We start from the raw sequence: 14556 nt of genomic DNA on the forward strand, positions 1-14556 counted from the left end.
GGGCTGCTCTGAACGCCATTCCACACCAGTCAGGTTCAGTCTGGCTCCAGTTAGCAAGCAGAACAACAGCAGAATAAAGAAAGAATCCCTGCCTAAGCATGGCTAGATCTAATATTAAGAAGTTTGTTGGAACTTGCCCAGTAGTGACAGGTTAGGTGGATACAGGCCCTGGTTTTCTTTATGAAGCCTGATACTCTCCTGCTCTCCAGCTCCTCTTCATGTTGTAATCCTATATGTTGAAATGAGATCTGAATTCTGCAAACTATTCTATAAACCAAGAATTCAAGATTTGAGATTTCAAGGATTAAAAGAATTAGACTAAACACTTTTAGAGAACACAGTTTATAGACATATTTAGCTCTATAACTGCTGATGTCACATACACATTCTATTTATTTGTTGAATCAAAGAAAATTACATTTTACAATTTTCCTTAATCAAAGAAATGAGGAGCTTCATCCAAGGAGTTTATACACTTACTCAACATTAGTCAAATGTTGATTATCATGTTCTATTTAGTCCCACGTTCATAGAATACACAAACTTATAGGGACTATTAAAAATATAAGCAGTGGTTTTAATGTGAAAATGTAGTATTTGTCAGTGTAAGTCTTTATGATTATTATCAAATTTCTTTAGTAAAAATTATGTAACAGAAACTCTTCTAAACACTTATTTATATATTCATTTTGTAGTGCCAAGCCACAGCCAATATTTAATTCAAAAGGAGAAACCCAGAACTACTAACCTGCCAGCAGTCTGGGATCACTCTCTTATTGCATTAGCCACACAATAACATAACCTGTATTTTATATAATTGAATAATTTGGGCTATTTCATTAAGATGAGGCCAGATTAACCATAGCTTATATGGTCTCAATTTAATTAGAAATTGAACTTTTAAAAAGTGATGCTATACTATTAACATTCTTACAATACCAAGAATCCAGGGTCCTAGCCCTACTCAAATAAGAGAGTGTTGTTCACGAGATACTGAGGGGAATAAATGGCAGCACAGGTTGGCCTTTATGATTGGAGCCATGCAAATGCCTCAAGGCTGATTTATAGGGATTTCCAAAATATTATAGACACAAAATTATTATGAATTTCCAGGTCTTTTATTTACACTAATTTCCCAAAATTATGAAAACTAATCATAAGGAGATGTTTCTTTATTGTATTTTGTCTGGTAGATTTCTTTATTCCAAGATTTATAAATCAACCCCTCACTTGTTTCTTGTGTTATAAAGATGGAGAGTTTACCTAACGTTACATGTTGGGGAGGTTGGTGCCAGTGGATGCATAGTGGGAAATTTCTTAAACAATTGTTGGAACAAAAGCAAGAATGAACAAAAGTTCTATGCAGCAGATGCCTTGATGCAGCTCTCTGTCTTTTGCCCTGATACTTTATGAATAATGAACATGAAAGTTTGCTACTTTCTCACCTGTGTTATTGGTCCTCCTTATAAATAGCATCTAGCTATGCATGTGTAGATTTCCAAGTTTTCTTTGGATGAATTTCTAAGATCCTCAGTCACATTGGAGTTAAGAATTGTATCATGTATACTATTATGCAGTTTTCCACTTTGTCATGACAAAATGGGATAAAAAATATAAGAAAGTGTTTTTAAATTATTAAAACTATATGCTATGGTAGGGTGAAAGTTGACTGTAGTTTTAGAACAGGAAATAATGGTATTGAAAGTGCCAAGAAGGCTTAAAGGCTGTTTTCTTCACCTGAAACTTTGCTACCTTTCATTCCTGTTCTTTATGCCACATGGTCAGAAAAATAAGTCCTTATAGGTTTAGTCAATGGGTATTTTTGATGTAATGAACATCATTTAAGTATTCACTGTATCTAATAATGTGCGCTTGAGGTTTAAAGCCTGAAGATAGATCTGTGAAATATAGTGATGCCTTTCACTAGTATAAAATTTAATCAGGGTAATATGCTTATGAAATTACATACAGCTGTGCATTCTTATTATGGTGACAAGAAGAATGAGAATGCAATGTATTCAGAGGTTCAGAGAAGGTGGAGACTGTTGTGAATTAGAAGGGTCAGGGAGACCTTTCTTGACAAGATGAAGTTTCAATTTGGACCTGAGAGATGGGTAATCCATACCTGTGTCACTGCCCACCTTCTAAAAGTCAGGAAATGAAAAACCTTGATAATAAATTGTGAAATTCTAATTTAAAAGTTATTGACCTCTGGAATCTGCAGATCGAATAATTGTTTTTTTGTACAACTGCCTTATTTTATTTCCATAGAATTTATATTTTCTAAATAGGGTCCCTCTCAGGAGAGCTTTTTCCATGAACTGTATCATGAAAGTAGCATGCTGTCTCAAATGTAAAACAAAAATCATTACACATTAAGGAATAAACATCTTAGAGCAATCTTGTTTGCCGAGGACCTCTTTATTAGTATCTTTGTATGCTCATTAGTGCTGCTACATGCAGAGCATAGATACTAAAGATACTAATGTTTATCCTGCATTTAAGGAACTGATTTTACAACCATACAGGGGCCAAATAGGTTTCAAAGACCTGGACAAAATAAGAGAGAAAGAGAGAGAAGAGAGAAGAGAGAGGAGAGGAGAGAGAGAGAGTGTGTGTGTGTGTATGTGTGTGTGTGTTTGGTAGTAGACAGAGGTGTGTGTGAGGGACAGGAGAGCTATTCAGTGATGCCTTAAATAAACCAGTGATTCATAAGTACAAGAAGTTTGAGATGCCTGATTGTGACCAACATCTGTGTGAAGAGCTGCAAGAGCATCCAAGAACACTTGGATTGGATCATGGGCAAGGATGTCTCTCTTGGAGTGTCTTGTTGGACCTCTACCCATCTGTTTGCTTCAACCAAATCATATATATATATCCAGTGGGCTTTGTATCAAGTCAGTCTCAGTAAGTTATTTACATTTGCATTGCTGAAGGGATACCCTTCAAATATAGCAACATCTTAATTCTAATAAAAGTAAAGACAAGATTAAAAGGTTGAAACCTTAGAAAAAGAGCATGCTTGACCAAAAGTGCAAAAGGGTTAGAACTTCTAAATTACTGTCATTTCATAGTAAATGTTCAATATAAAATTAGTAGGGGGAAAGAAGAGAAAGTTTTAAAGGTAGCTTTTGAAGCCAGTCAGCCTGCTTCCTACGTTCCCAAAACAAACCCTGAAAATATTTTATTTTTGGGGAAAGTCGTGTGGCCTAAAGAGATTAGACCTTGGAGACAAAAGACTTGGGGCCCAATATGTAAATTAACTAGTCATTCACATTGCTAATTTCACCATTCTTAAAATAAAAATAATAATGTTCACCTTGTAAGATGCCTTGTACAGTATGTGCATCACACACATGAATTAAATTAAAAATAGCTAACTTTTTTGAGCAATTTGTGGTGAAAAATAATCTCATATATCACAGATATAAACTTGTTTAACCCTTAGAGCAAATTTTGAAATAATTATTATACCCATTAGAACAGATTGTACAATGGAGGCACGAAGAAATTGTTTTCCCCAGACTTATAGAGTCAGGATATAACAGCCAGAATTTAATCTGAGGCAGACTGATTACAGAGCATAAACTCCCAGAAATTAGGTGCTACTCAATAAACAATGATTGACTATGTTTTATTACTCCTAGTCTTCTTGTCTTACTGAGGTACATTACATCTGATCTTCTTAATCATACCTTTCGAAATTCTTAATTTAGCATCTTCTTTTAGAATCATCACCTTTTAATGACTAATTTTTAATAGGGGATTCCCTTATGGTAAGACTTGGTGCATAAGATTATGATATTGTCCAAATGCTCCAGAGATTTAAAATGCAAATTAGGATATTTAAGTGCCAACATATTAATATTTCTATAACCCTAGGCAACAAAATTGGTATCTGTACAATTTATGTATGCAATACACTGTGTGTAAAGTCACACTGTTGACCTATTTTCCACAAGCCTGCATTGATGTTTAAGTCCTCACTATCTTTTTGCACCAAGAATTTTTTTTAAATTTTCACTCCTATTTCCCCCAACTTGCCAGATTAAACTAATAAGCACAAAATAGCAGGCAGTTCACATTACACAATGTGCGTTTTGGCATTGAACTCAGTTGTCTCATTTTAGATGATATGTCTCTAAGTAGAATCCATTTTTTTATTTGGAAAGAGTTTTGGAAAATAAGCCTTTCTTCTTTTATAGCTTGTTATTTGAGAATTTAGCAGAAATAACATAAAACAATTCCCCATCAAAGTTTCTAGAAAATCAGTGCAGTTTACCTCCCTGCCTTTGCCCTCCAGATTTTATTATATATTTCAATGGCCTTATTTCTATGCAGAATGGTGCTGCATTATTTCCATTACTTTATGTTGCAGCTGATATTTCACCTTGTGGGAAGGATATTCGATAGTAGGAACTTATCTGGGCCCATCCTGTACTGATTCATGTATGTATTCGTCAAAAATATCACAAAGCCTTTAAAGAGAATGGAATAGATCGTATGTACAGACATGAAAAGTTGCTCGAGATTCATATTTAGTAAAAGAAGAAGCAAGTTGGAAAATTAAATATACCAGGATCAAATTTTTTATTAAAAAAACACAAAGCAAAAATGATTCCATATGTGTAAATGTGTCTAGAGAAAAATTCTGGAAGGATGTATCTCAAAGTATTAACATTAGTTACCTCTGGGAAATAAACTTAGTTGGGTATGGGGAGCAATTAAGACAGGATTAAGTATTATTTGTTATTTATACATTTTGTATTGTTCTATTTTCGCCACTACGATAATCACTATAGTTAGAAATAAATAATTTATAGCATATTTGTTATTATAAGATTCCATGTATACACAAAGGCCAAAGAGACATCTTTGAACTCAGTGATATTATAATCTAATGGATGGAGCAGACAAGTGAAAATAATAATCATAATACAAAGTAAAATATGTCATCCATTCTATAAGACTGTTGCACATATATTTGAAAATTCAGGGAAATTACATTTTAATGTGAATATGAGGGAAATAAAAATAGATAAATGGCATCTGGGTAGGAAAGTAAGGGTTTTCTAGTAGCAGAGAGCATTGTTTAACTTGGAGGAATGTCTGTCATTTTTCCTTCATATTGTCAGTTTCCTAGAACACGGTAGGTGCTCAGTAAAATGGGTTGTAGAAAAAAGAAAAGAAGAAAACATAATGGAATGATCTTCTGATTATAGAAGTTTAGAGCTGGGAAGGATGTAGGAGTTACCTCCTTTCATGTCAGTGTGCTTATGATTCTGAGGAGGGGTGGGTGGGACCTTGGACACCTCACTATAGTTCCACCCAGAGAAGTTTTTATTTCAGTCCCTCTACTACTAGAAAGTTACAGACCTGAAACAATCTTAATCGTTTTAGCTGTGAAAAAAAAAAATGAAGAGAGGTGAATGTTTTCCTCTTATTATATAAATAATTCATAAAACCCACGAACCTGTGTTCTTAGGAGTTTACAGTTCATAGTAGCATTTCTTCAATGAATATAAGTCCAGGTAAAACAGCTAATTTGCCCAAAAATATGAAGCTTGAAATATTTTTGAATATGGGGTATGTTGAGGGAGAGTAAACAACTCAGATTAAATAGAACATGTGACTTATACTGGGGAGTCATAAAAGAAAATCCAGGCATTCCTCTGAGCCATTTAAAAAGAGCAATGAGAAGTGTACTTATCAAGAGGCTTCACAGGTGATGAGTGACTTCTACTTTTCACCAAATGAAGGAAGAGATATCAGTTCTAACTTCTTGCTTGAAACAACTGAAAGGAAATGAGGACAAAAATACTCAACACAATGGTAGTCAATATATTGAATATTAAATTGAGAAACAATGAGAGACAATTATGGAGGGAAACAAATGAAGACCCTACCACTGTTCCAGCTTATTGAGAGACTTTCCAAGCCCTAGTCTGAGGAGAGGGGACACATTAACAGAGCTGGGAGTTCAGGGAGGCCACAGGGCTGGAGTTTGCAGGAGAAGGATATCAGAGAGGGGAGAGCTGTAGAGAGAGAAGAATGAGGGGAGTTGAGGATTGAAAGAGAGTGAGAGAGAATGAGAGAAGAGAACTCCAGAGATCTGTACATGTTCCTCCTCAGCTGTTCTGGTGACCTGTGAGAATGCCTGAAAACAAAAACAAAAACAACAAACAAACAAACAAAAACATGAGTATGGATTGGACTGAGGAGAAAAAACATCCTAAGAATAGAGAAAATAGTGCCCTGCACTCACTCTTTGGTTAGGGAGAATTCCTATTCCCACCAGCCAGAGTAGGATATCTCATAATTCACTAGGCAACAGGTAGCATATACAAAAGAGACTTGCCTCAATAGAGACAAAATTAGCCCTGAAATAGGCACGTCTGTGTTATCAGCAAACAAAGTTTAAAAGCAAGACCTGAAAGGATCAAATTAGTTTTACATAACTTTACTGCATCCCAGAACAACAACAGCAAAACCTAAAATTTGTTAACAAATATTTCCCACTTCTCAATTTTTATCATAAAGATATTTTGCAAATTTGTGCATCACTTTACAATTGGGAATCAAATATTTTTCTAAACAAAACTAATTAGAAGCCAAAACTTTTAAATATAAAAATAGTCATACATGATTAATATGTATAATTCAGGACATCTTTAATATTCAAAATATTACACTATTAGCCCATATTTCCAAAAGTTAGTCAATGAATTAATTGATAAGGAGCTTCCTCTGATTAAAAAATATACTGCTTCTGCCTTAACTTTGTTTTTACCCAAAAGTCATTCAGGGGCAGCTGTTTAATTTGTATGTAATTTTGTGGTTGTAGGAGATCTTTTTGGTATTGATTTCTATTTTTATTCCACTGTGGTCTGATAATATGGTTGGTATGATTTGAATTTTTTTGAATTTATTGGGACTGGCTTTATGGTTGAGCATGTGGTCAATCTTGGAGTACGTACCATGTGCAGATAAGAAGAATGTATATTATGTGGTTGATGGATGCATTGCTCTGTTAGATGTCTATTAGTTTCAATTGCTCAAGTGTCAACTTTAAGTCTATAATTTGTCACTTTTATCTCTCGATGGCATCATTAACCATCAGCGAAATGCAAATCGAAACCACAATAAGGGATCATCTTACAGCAGTCAGAATGGCTATTATTAAAAAGTCGAAATACTTTTATTTTGGTCGGCAAGGCTGGCAAGGCTGTGGAGAAAAGGGAATGTTTATACACTGATAGTGATAATGTAAATTAGTTCAGTCATTGTAGAAAGTGGTTTAGAGATTTCTCAACCTAAAACAAAACTACCATTTGAACCAGCAATCCCATTACTGGGTATATTTCCAAAAGAAAATAAATTTTCTACTAAAAGACACATGCACTCATATGTTTATAACAGCACTACTCACCATAGCAGTCATGGAATCAACCTAGGTGCCCATCAGTGGTGGACTGGATAAAGAAAATATGGTACATGTATACCATGAAATACTATGCAGCCATAAAAAAGAATGAAATTATGTCCTTTGCAGCCACATGAATGCAGCTGGAGTCCATTATTCCAAGCAAATTGACACAGGAACAGAAAACCAAATGTTTCATTTTCTCACTTCTAAGTGGGAACTAAACATTGAATACTCATGGACATAAAAATACTGACAATGGACACTGAGGACTACTAGAGGGAGGAGAGCAGGAGAGGAACAAGGGTTGAAAAATTACTCTTGAGTACTATGCTCACTCCTTGGGCAACAGGATCATTTGTATCCCAACCCTCAGCATTATGCAATATATAAATGTAACAAACCTACACATATACCCCCAAATCTGAAATAAAAGTTGAAATTACATTTTTAAACCTAAGACTACAAAAAATATTGCGGGTTGAATTTTTGAAACTTGTATTCATATGTATGGATTATTGAATGTTTCGGAACCACACAAAGTTTCCTGAGATTTACTTGGAGGCTCCGATGGTGTAGTTCTGACTGTTTGATAAATGTCCATTAAGGACAGCTTCCCCACCAGGAATATACAGGAATAACAAACTCCTTTCCCCATGGATGGTGGATTGCTAAATCACATCCATTGCTCCTCCCTTTTCAATGATGTAGAAATTATGGGTTACACTGCTGATTCTAATTAACAGCAAAGATTTATGTTGACAAGACTTGTCAGCGAATTTGCATTCACCTTCATGTGACTGATACCAATTTTATGAGTTTTAAAATTGGAGTTCTAAGGACTCCAGTGGATACTACATATTAAGGGATATGATTGTGTTCAAATGTTCATTATATTTAGGAGTACAGACAGTGTATTTAAATGTTATGCTTTAATTCTATGGTAAGTTAGTGTAAATTGATAGTCAATATAAATTGATGATTGTTTTAAAAACAAACAACATGCTCATAGGTGGGAACTGACCAATGAGATCACCTGGACTTGGGAAGGGAAACATCACACACTGGGGCCTATTATGGGGAGAAGGGAGCGGGGAGGGATTGCATTGGGAGTTATACCTAATGTAAATGACGAGTTGATGGGTGCTGACGAGTTGATGGGTGCAGCACACCAACATGGTACAAGTATACATATGTAACAAACCTGCACGTTGTGCACATGTACCCTAGAACTTAAAGTATAATAATTTAAAAAAAAATTTTTTTTAATAAAAAAAACAAAAAGCAGAAAAACGTATTAAAGATAATAATATATAAAACTTTTGTCTCTCAACTTGTCATGATGTTTTTTATTTGCTATCTAATCTTATTCTAAATAAAATATAACATTTTAAATTAAAGAAAAAAAAAAACATGTTTCACTGGCTGATTTGTTAGGGTTTGGCCAGGACAGAAGAAAAACTGCAAAGTTGAACACCACTTAGGAGAGCATGACTGTTACAGCAGAAAAAATGAGCAGAAACACAGGATTCAACTTGCATAGTGGCATGAGAATACATAAGCTGGAATGAATAGGAAAGATGTAGAAGTCTATAGTGTTATAATTTGTTTTCTCTTGTTATTGGCAAAGTATGAGCCAAATGTCAAGTGTTGTTAAATGTTAATATGTGGGCCAAGATTACCAGAAATTGGAAAACTGTTTTGACTTATACTCTAAGACCATGCAAAATTGCCTTTCCTGCAGCATTATTTCAGGGTAATAATGATCAAACCTACCAGATGTTTGCGGAATCATCTCGAGGACTGGGAGCTTACTGTTTCTAATCCTCCCTCTGCATCGCTAAGCTTTCCAGAGGTGCAGAAAGGCATCCACTTCAAGAACCCATGTCACTTCATCAGTAGAGAGCTTTTGGGAGATAGAGGTCCTAGCCAAATTGCCCAGAGTAGACTTGTTAATAAAATTAGCAAACTTCACATTATTTCAGTCTGTGATTTTTTTAATGACAGAAGCATTTTCTTTTTTTTTTGCCTCCTTTCTGGTGAAGCTGCAAAAATGTATCTGTGTTTTGCAAGTCTTGCAGATTTATAATTTTCTGTATTGGATGTGAACCCCTTAACTGGGGTGGTCAGAAAATTATTCTTGAAAATACAAATCTTGCAATTGAAAGATAAGGATACAATTTCTTTTCCTCAAGCTCTATGGTGCAAATATATTGCTAAGGCATCTGTGAATGTTTTAGCTTGGGGTTTTAATGCAAATATTAGTGATGAAATCTTAACTCTTCATAGGTTATCAATAAATACCACTTTTATGTATTGATCGAATTGTCTTCTGACAATTTGTTGGTTTTGAAAATCGTTTTCTGTTATCCATCCAAGGGAAGCTAACATTTCTGGAGTAGTTAATAGATGTTAGACGTAATGATGCATATTTACCTTCCGTATTTAGGACAACCTTAAAATAATCCTATTCCAATTAAGGGAACTAAAGCTTGGTGAAGTTAAGTATTTTGACTAATGAGAAATATGCCAGAATATGGATTAAAATCAAGTCAGTCATTTTTCTGGAAGTGGAAATAGGGAAGAGGGAGAGCCAAATGAGTCAGGGCCTTCTGTCTAATCAATGTACCTCTGACCTATCAGGTCAGGTTTCCATGGGTTTTAAACATCTGTGTCATGGTTACTCCTACTTGGAAGTTGAATGTATTCCACATAATGAAGAGAATAATGTGTGCAAATACTCTAAAGACTCTCCCGACAGGGAGATAGCCTTGGAGACAACTGCCTTCATCATTTTTTACCCCTTCCCCTTCATTGAAAACAATTTCAAATAGTGTAACACAGCTTATATTAGAATCTGTGTGGTGATTGTAATATTCTATCTAAATGAACTGAATAAAACCTCTCTTGGGGCAAACCAGGAGGTTTGGTTTAAATGATCCCTTACTCTGCTTTAAAGTATACTAGTAATACAAGGAAATCCAACCATAGCCAACAAGTGAGTTCTCAGAATTGTATTTTCTTGGCAGGTAGATGGTTTTTCTTTGTGCCGGAATGGAAGGTAATGGAGAATAGTGGTTAAGAATATGGGTTTTGAAGTCAAGCAGCTGAGAATTGTAGCACAGTACAATCATTCGTGTGATCATGAGCCAGTTATTTAAACTCAAGCATCAATTTGCTCCTCTATATTAAGGCGTGAGGGGAAATAACCTGCTGCAGAGATGCTGTGAGAACAAAATGTTATACGTGTGTAAATCACCTAACACAGTACCTAGCCTTTAGTTATTTAGACATTTCTTATGCACCAAAAGTAAGTTAAGTCTACACACATATTACCTCTCAGAGAACAACTCCATGAGATAAATGTGATTTCATTATGATCCTGCATTTAAGAAAACTGAGATTCATGAAAAATATTCCTGTAGTCATACATGTAGGCCAAGATAGAAGAGCAGGTTTATGTCTACTTTCAACACTTGAGCTCCTAAATATACTACTATTTTTTCACATGATCCTGTGTCACTATGAAATAAGTAGTTGAGTAATTGCTGACATAGAAAGTTAGTAATAGGGGTTGTGGGGAGTTAAATGACATGCCTCTGTTCATATGGTTGGTATGTGTTAGAGTTAGGATTGGAACCCAGGTCTGTCTGATGTTATCTTTTCTTTATTACTAGTATCTCCATTTTCTTTACCTCTTGGAATGCTCCATCTGAATAGGCTGTATACTTCAGAAATCTTTCTACAGTGCACATCTCACAGTGTCTCTCCCAAACACTAATTCCTTCAATGATCCCACATTATCTACAGGATAAAGCCAAACAACTTTGTATAACTCATCTTGCTCTTCCCAATCTGAATCTGACCTCCCTCTCTGGTATGCTGCATGCCAACACACTTAGGTGCATACTCCAACCCTAATACACTACTTGTAATGCCCCCACACTTGCCATTTTGTCCTGTATTTCGACATTGATTCATGCCTGGAATGCACTTGCCCACCTTGTCCAATGTGTGACTTCTTAGTCATCTTTGAAAACTGTAGCACTTTCTGAAGTTCTGGTCCATGAGTAAAAACTAACACTCCCATGACCACTGCAATGAAAGTATGTCATTTTGTCCTCTTGCTGGAATTATAATTGACTGATAGACCTAGAAGCTGTTCTTAGGATCCAGTGGGGCTTTTGCTGCTAGATTTTGTTTCCCATGAGCTGCTTCTAGCCAACAGCTGCCAATAGCTCAGTCCCATTCTTATAAAACACAGGACTTCTCTAATGTGCAACTTCAGCTCAAGGATGCCCCGTTGGCTAGCTAAACCTTTCTTGGAACTGTGCTACAGGACCAGACTCTCTCTATCCAACCATTGCCCCTACCATTCTCCTTCACACGTGTCAGACTTTCACTGTAGTCTGAAAGCTCTCCCTTATTCGCCTGCTCATTCCCCCTTTATCCTCTACAATAATTTCTACCAATAAATATATTGTAAGTCTAATCCTGTCTGAGTGCCTGCTTCCTGATGGACTTGAGCTAATATAGCCATGACAATACCTTCTCGATCACATCCTATCACAAAATAATTCCTTTCATTTTTTTCTTATCCCCTTCTCTAAATTAAATTATAAGCACTGTAAAATCAGGAAAAATATATTGCCTTACTTAATTTATTTTTAGCATTTAGCATACTGCTTGATCCTTACTGAGTATTTAATAAATATTTGCGTAAATAAGTGCTCAAAGTATGATTTTATCTAACATGAGTTGTTTAGGTTAAAACAATCAAAACTATGTGTTTACTTCTCAGGTAGCACTGCCAATCAATGTGAAGATAGCTGGAAGTTAGCTTAGTGTTACTAATGCAAAGATTATATTTCAAAGTATTACCATTTAGTTTCCCCATGCCCAAAATATTTTCTTGAGTTCAAGTGAGTTTCCATGCTTATGATCTTAATTTAACTAAACATGAAATCTTGAAATCTCACTGAATATCTCTCATCACTAAATGAAACAGCCTTGATTAATCACTTTGAGCACTTCAGAATAATCTGTCAGTTAACCTATATTTAACATAAAATCTATGTGAGAGCATTTATTTGTAGGAAAGCGTATTCTTAGACAGCTATAAAATGAAATACCAGTTCTTAATATTTCAAGTAAGGAGTGGGATGTAGAATGTTTCTATTTATTACTGGTAAAGCCATTACAAACCTGTTTTAATCTGCATAGTAATAAAAATTATCATGACTAACATTATTTTCTCTTGATTATTTCAGGTCTTATATTTTTATTGCAACAAAAAACAATTAAGTATCTCATTTCTAATTTAATTTTTTCTTCAAAATTGTACTGGTTTAACAATCTAATTTTGAAATGCCATTTCACTGCTTGACTCCAGCCAGTTCTGTTTTTTGTCCCAGTCCATTTTTCATATTTAAGATCTCTGTTGGAATTTTTAAATATATTGTCTTCCGAATGTATTATGTGATAATTCTTGTGCCATCAGAACCAGTGTCCAAAAAAAAAAAGAAAAAGATTTTGTAACGAATTCTGTCAAGCTCTTCAGGCTATGATCCCCATTCCCCAGATAAGATGCTAAGAATTAAATAAGTAAAATAATGAGATGATTGCATAATTAGTAACTGGATATGAACCCAGATTTACCTGATTTTTGACTATCTAATCTTAATTCAGTTGACTAGAGTTTTGACTAAAGCTTGAGTATCAGAGAAGTCTGTTTAATATGAAAAGCACAGAATGCTCTTCTAAGAACTTTGTAGCTTATTCTGGAGGCAATAGAGAGCTACTCAGGTTTTAAGAAGGAATAATGTAATTTGATATATGTTTGAAAAATCTATCAAAATTAGAATGTCTAGATAATGTAAAAGATGATGGTTAAAACTAGGAAAGGGGAGATCTGAAGTAAGTTACTGACAAAGTTGAAAGAGAAAGTAGTTAGGATCTTATCTAAGAATATAGGCAAGAAAGTTGAGAGGAAGAGCAGAGTGAAGAAATATCCCTAACTTCAGTGACTCAGCAGTGTGGACATTTGGTCAAATTTCTTAGCCATCATACATTGTTTCCTGCTTGTAAAATGAAGATAGTACAATATTCTTCAAAATGTTACCGTGAGCTTTAAATAATAATATACTATTCTAAACTTGTTTGGTACATACTACGTGCCTAGGCTTTTTCATGAGAACTTTATTTATTCTAAAAATTTAATTCTCACAAGAAGCCCATTAGTTCGGTACTATCACTATCACAGTTTTATGGATGAGAAAACTGAGGCACAATGAGGTGGAGTAAAAAGGGATGACACTGTGACAGTGTGAGATTCAAATAATAGCAGGTATTATATGTCTGACACGTAGAAGATGCTTTGTAAATGACTGTAATTAGCCAAGTAGACTAATGTATTTGAGAGATTGAACCAAATTGGACTCAAGTTTGTTACGGGTAATCTAGCACTTGTTGATGTGACCTAAACTCTGATTGGACCTTCATGGATGGAGCGCGGGTGCTGTCCTTGGTGCTGGTAATACAGGGGCGAAGTAAACAAACCCCTGTCATCACAATGATTTCTTTCTGATAAAACAAATGATCTAATGGCAGGTAATTGAATGAAGGAAGCTGAGTTGGACTGTTTCCAAATTATTTTCTGCAATGCACTGTATTCTGGAAACATTTGCTCAGAAAGATGGCACGGGAACAAGGCTCAGAAACCATCTTCATTTTGCTACATTTTCAGTGAGGACAAAGGAAACAAACTGGCTTCAAATCTCGTCTTGAGCCCCTTTTTTCATGGAGTTCACTTTGGACTGTTACAGGTCCAAAGCTATATACAAAGTGTCTAGTTTCTGTTGAATCCCCAGGTCCCGAAAGTGTGCCTAAAACAGAGCGGGCAGTTAAATATTGTGTCTTGAATGAATAGATGAGTGAGTGAATTCAGGTATTTTTCACTTTTTAAGCTATTCGTCATTTACAGTAAGTTGATTTCTGAGAAAAAAATGAGTATTTAAAGATTAACTACTAACTTGTATATGTGCTAGGACTGATGGTTTTACAAAGAAGATATAATGATTTTAAAGTGTCTCTTAAGAATTATTTATAACAAACATTGAAGAGATAATTTTAGC

This window comes from Rhinopithecus bieti, unplaced genomic scaffold (genome assembly GCF_001698545.2).
Source record: "Rhinopithecus bieti isolate Rb0 unplaced genomic scaffold, ASM169854v2 scaffold_388, whole genome shotgun sequence".
In the NCBI taxonomy this organism is placed as follows: domain Eukaryota; kingdom Metazoa; phylum Chordata; class Mammalia; order Primates; family Cercopithecidae; genus Rhinopithecus; species Rhinopithecus bieti.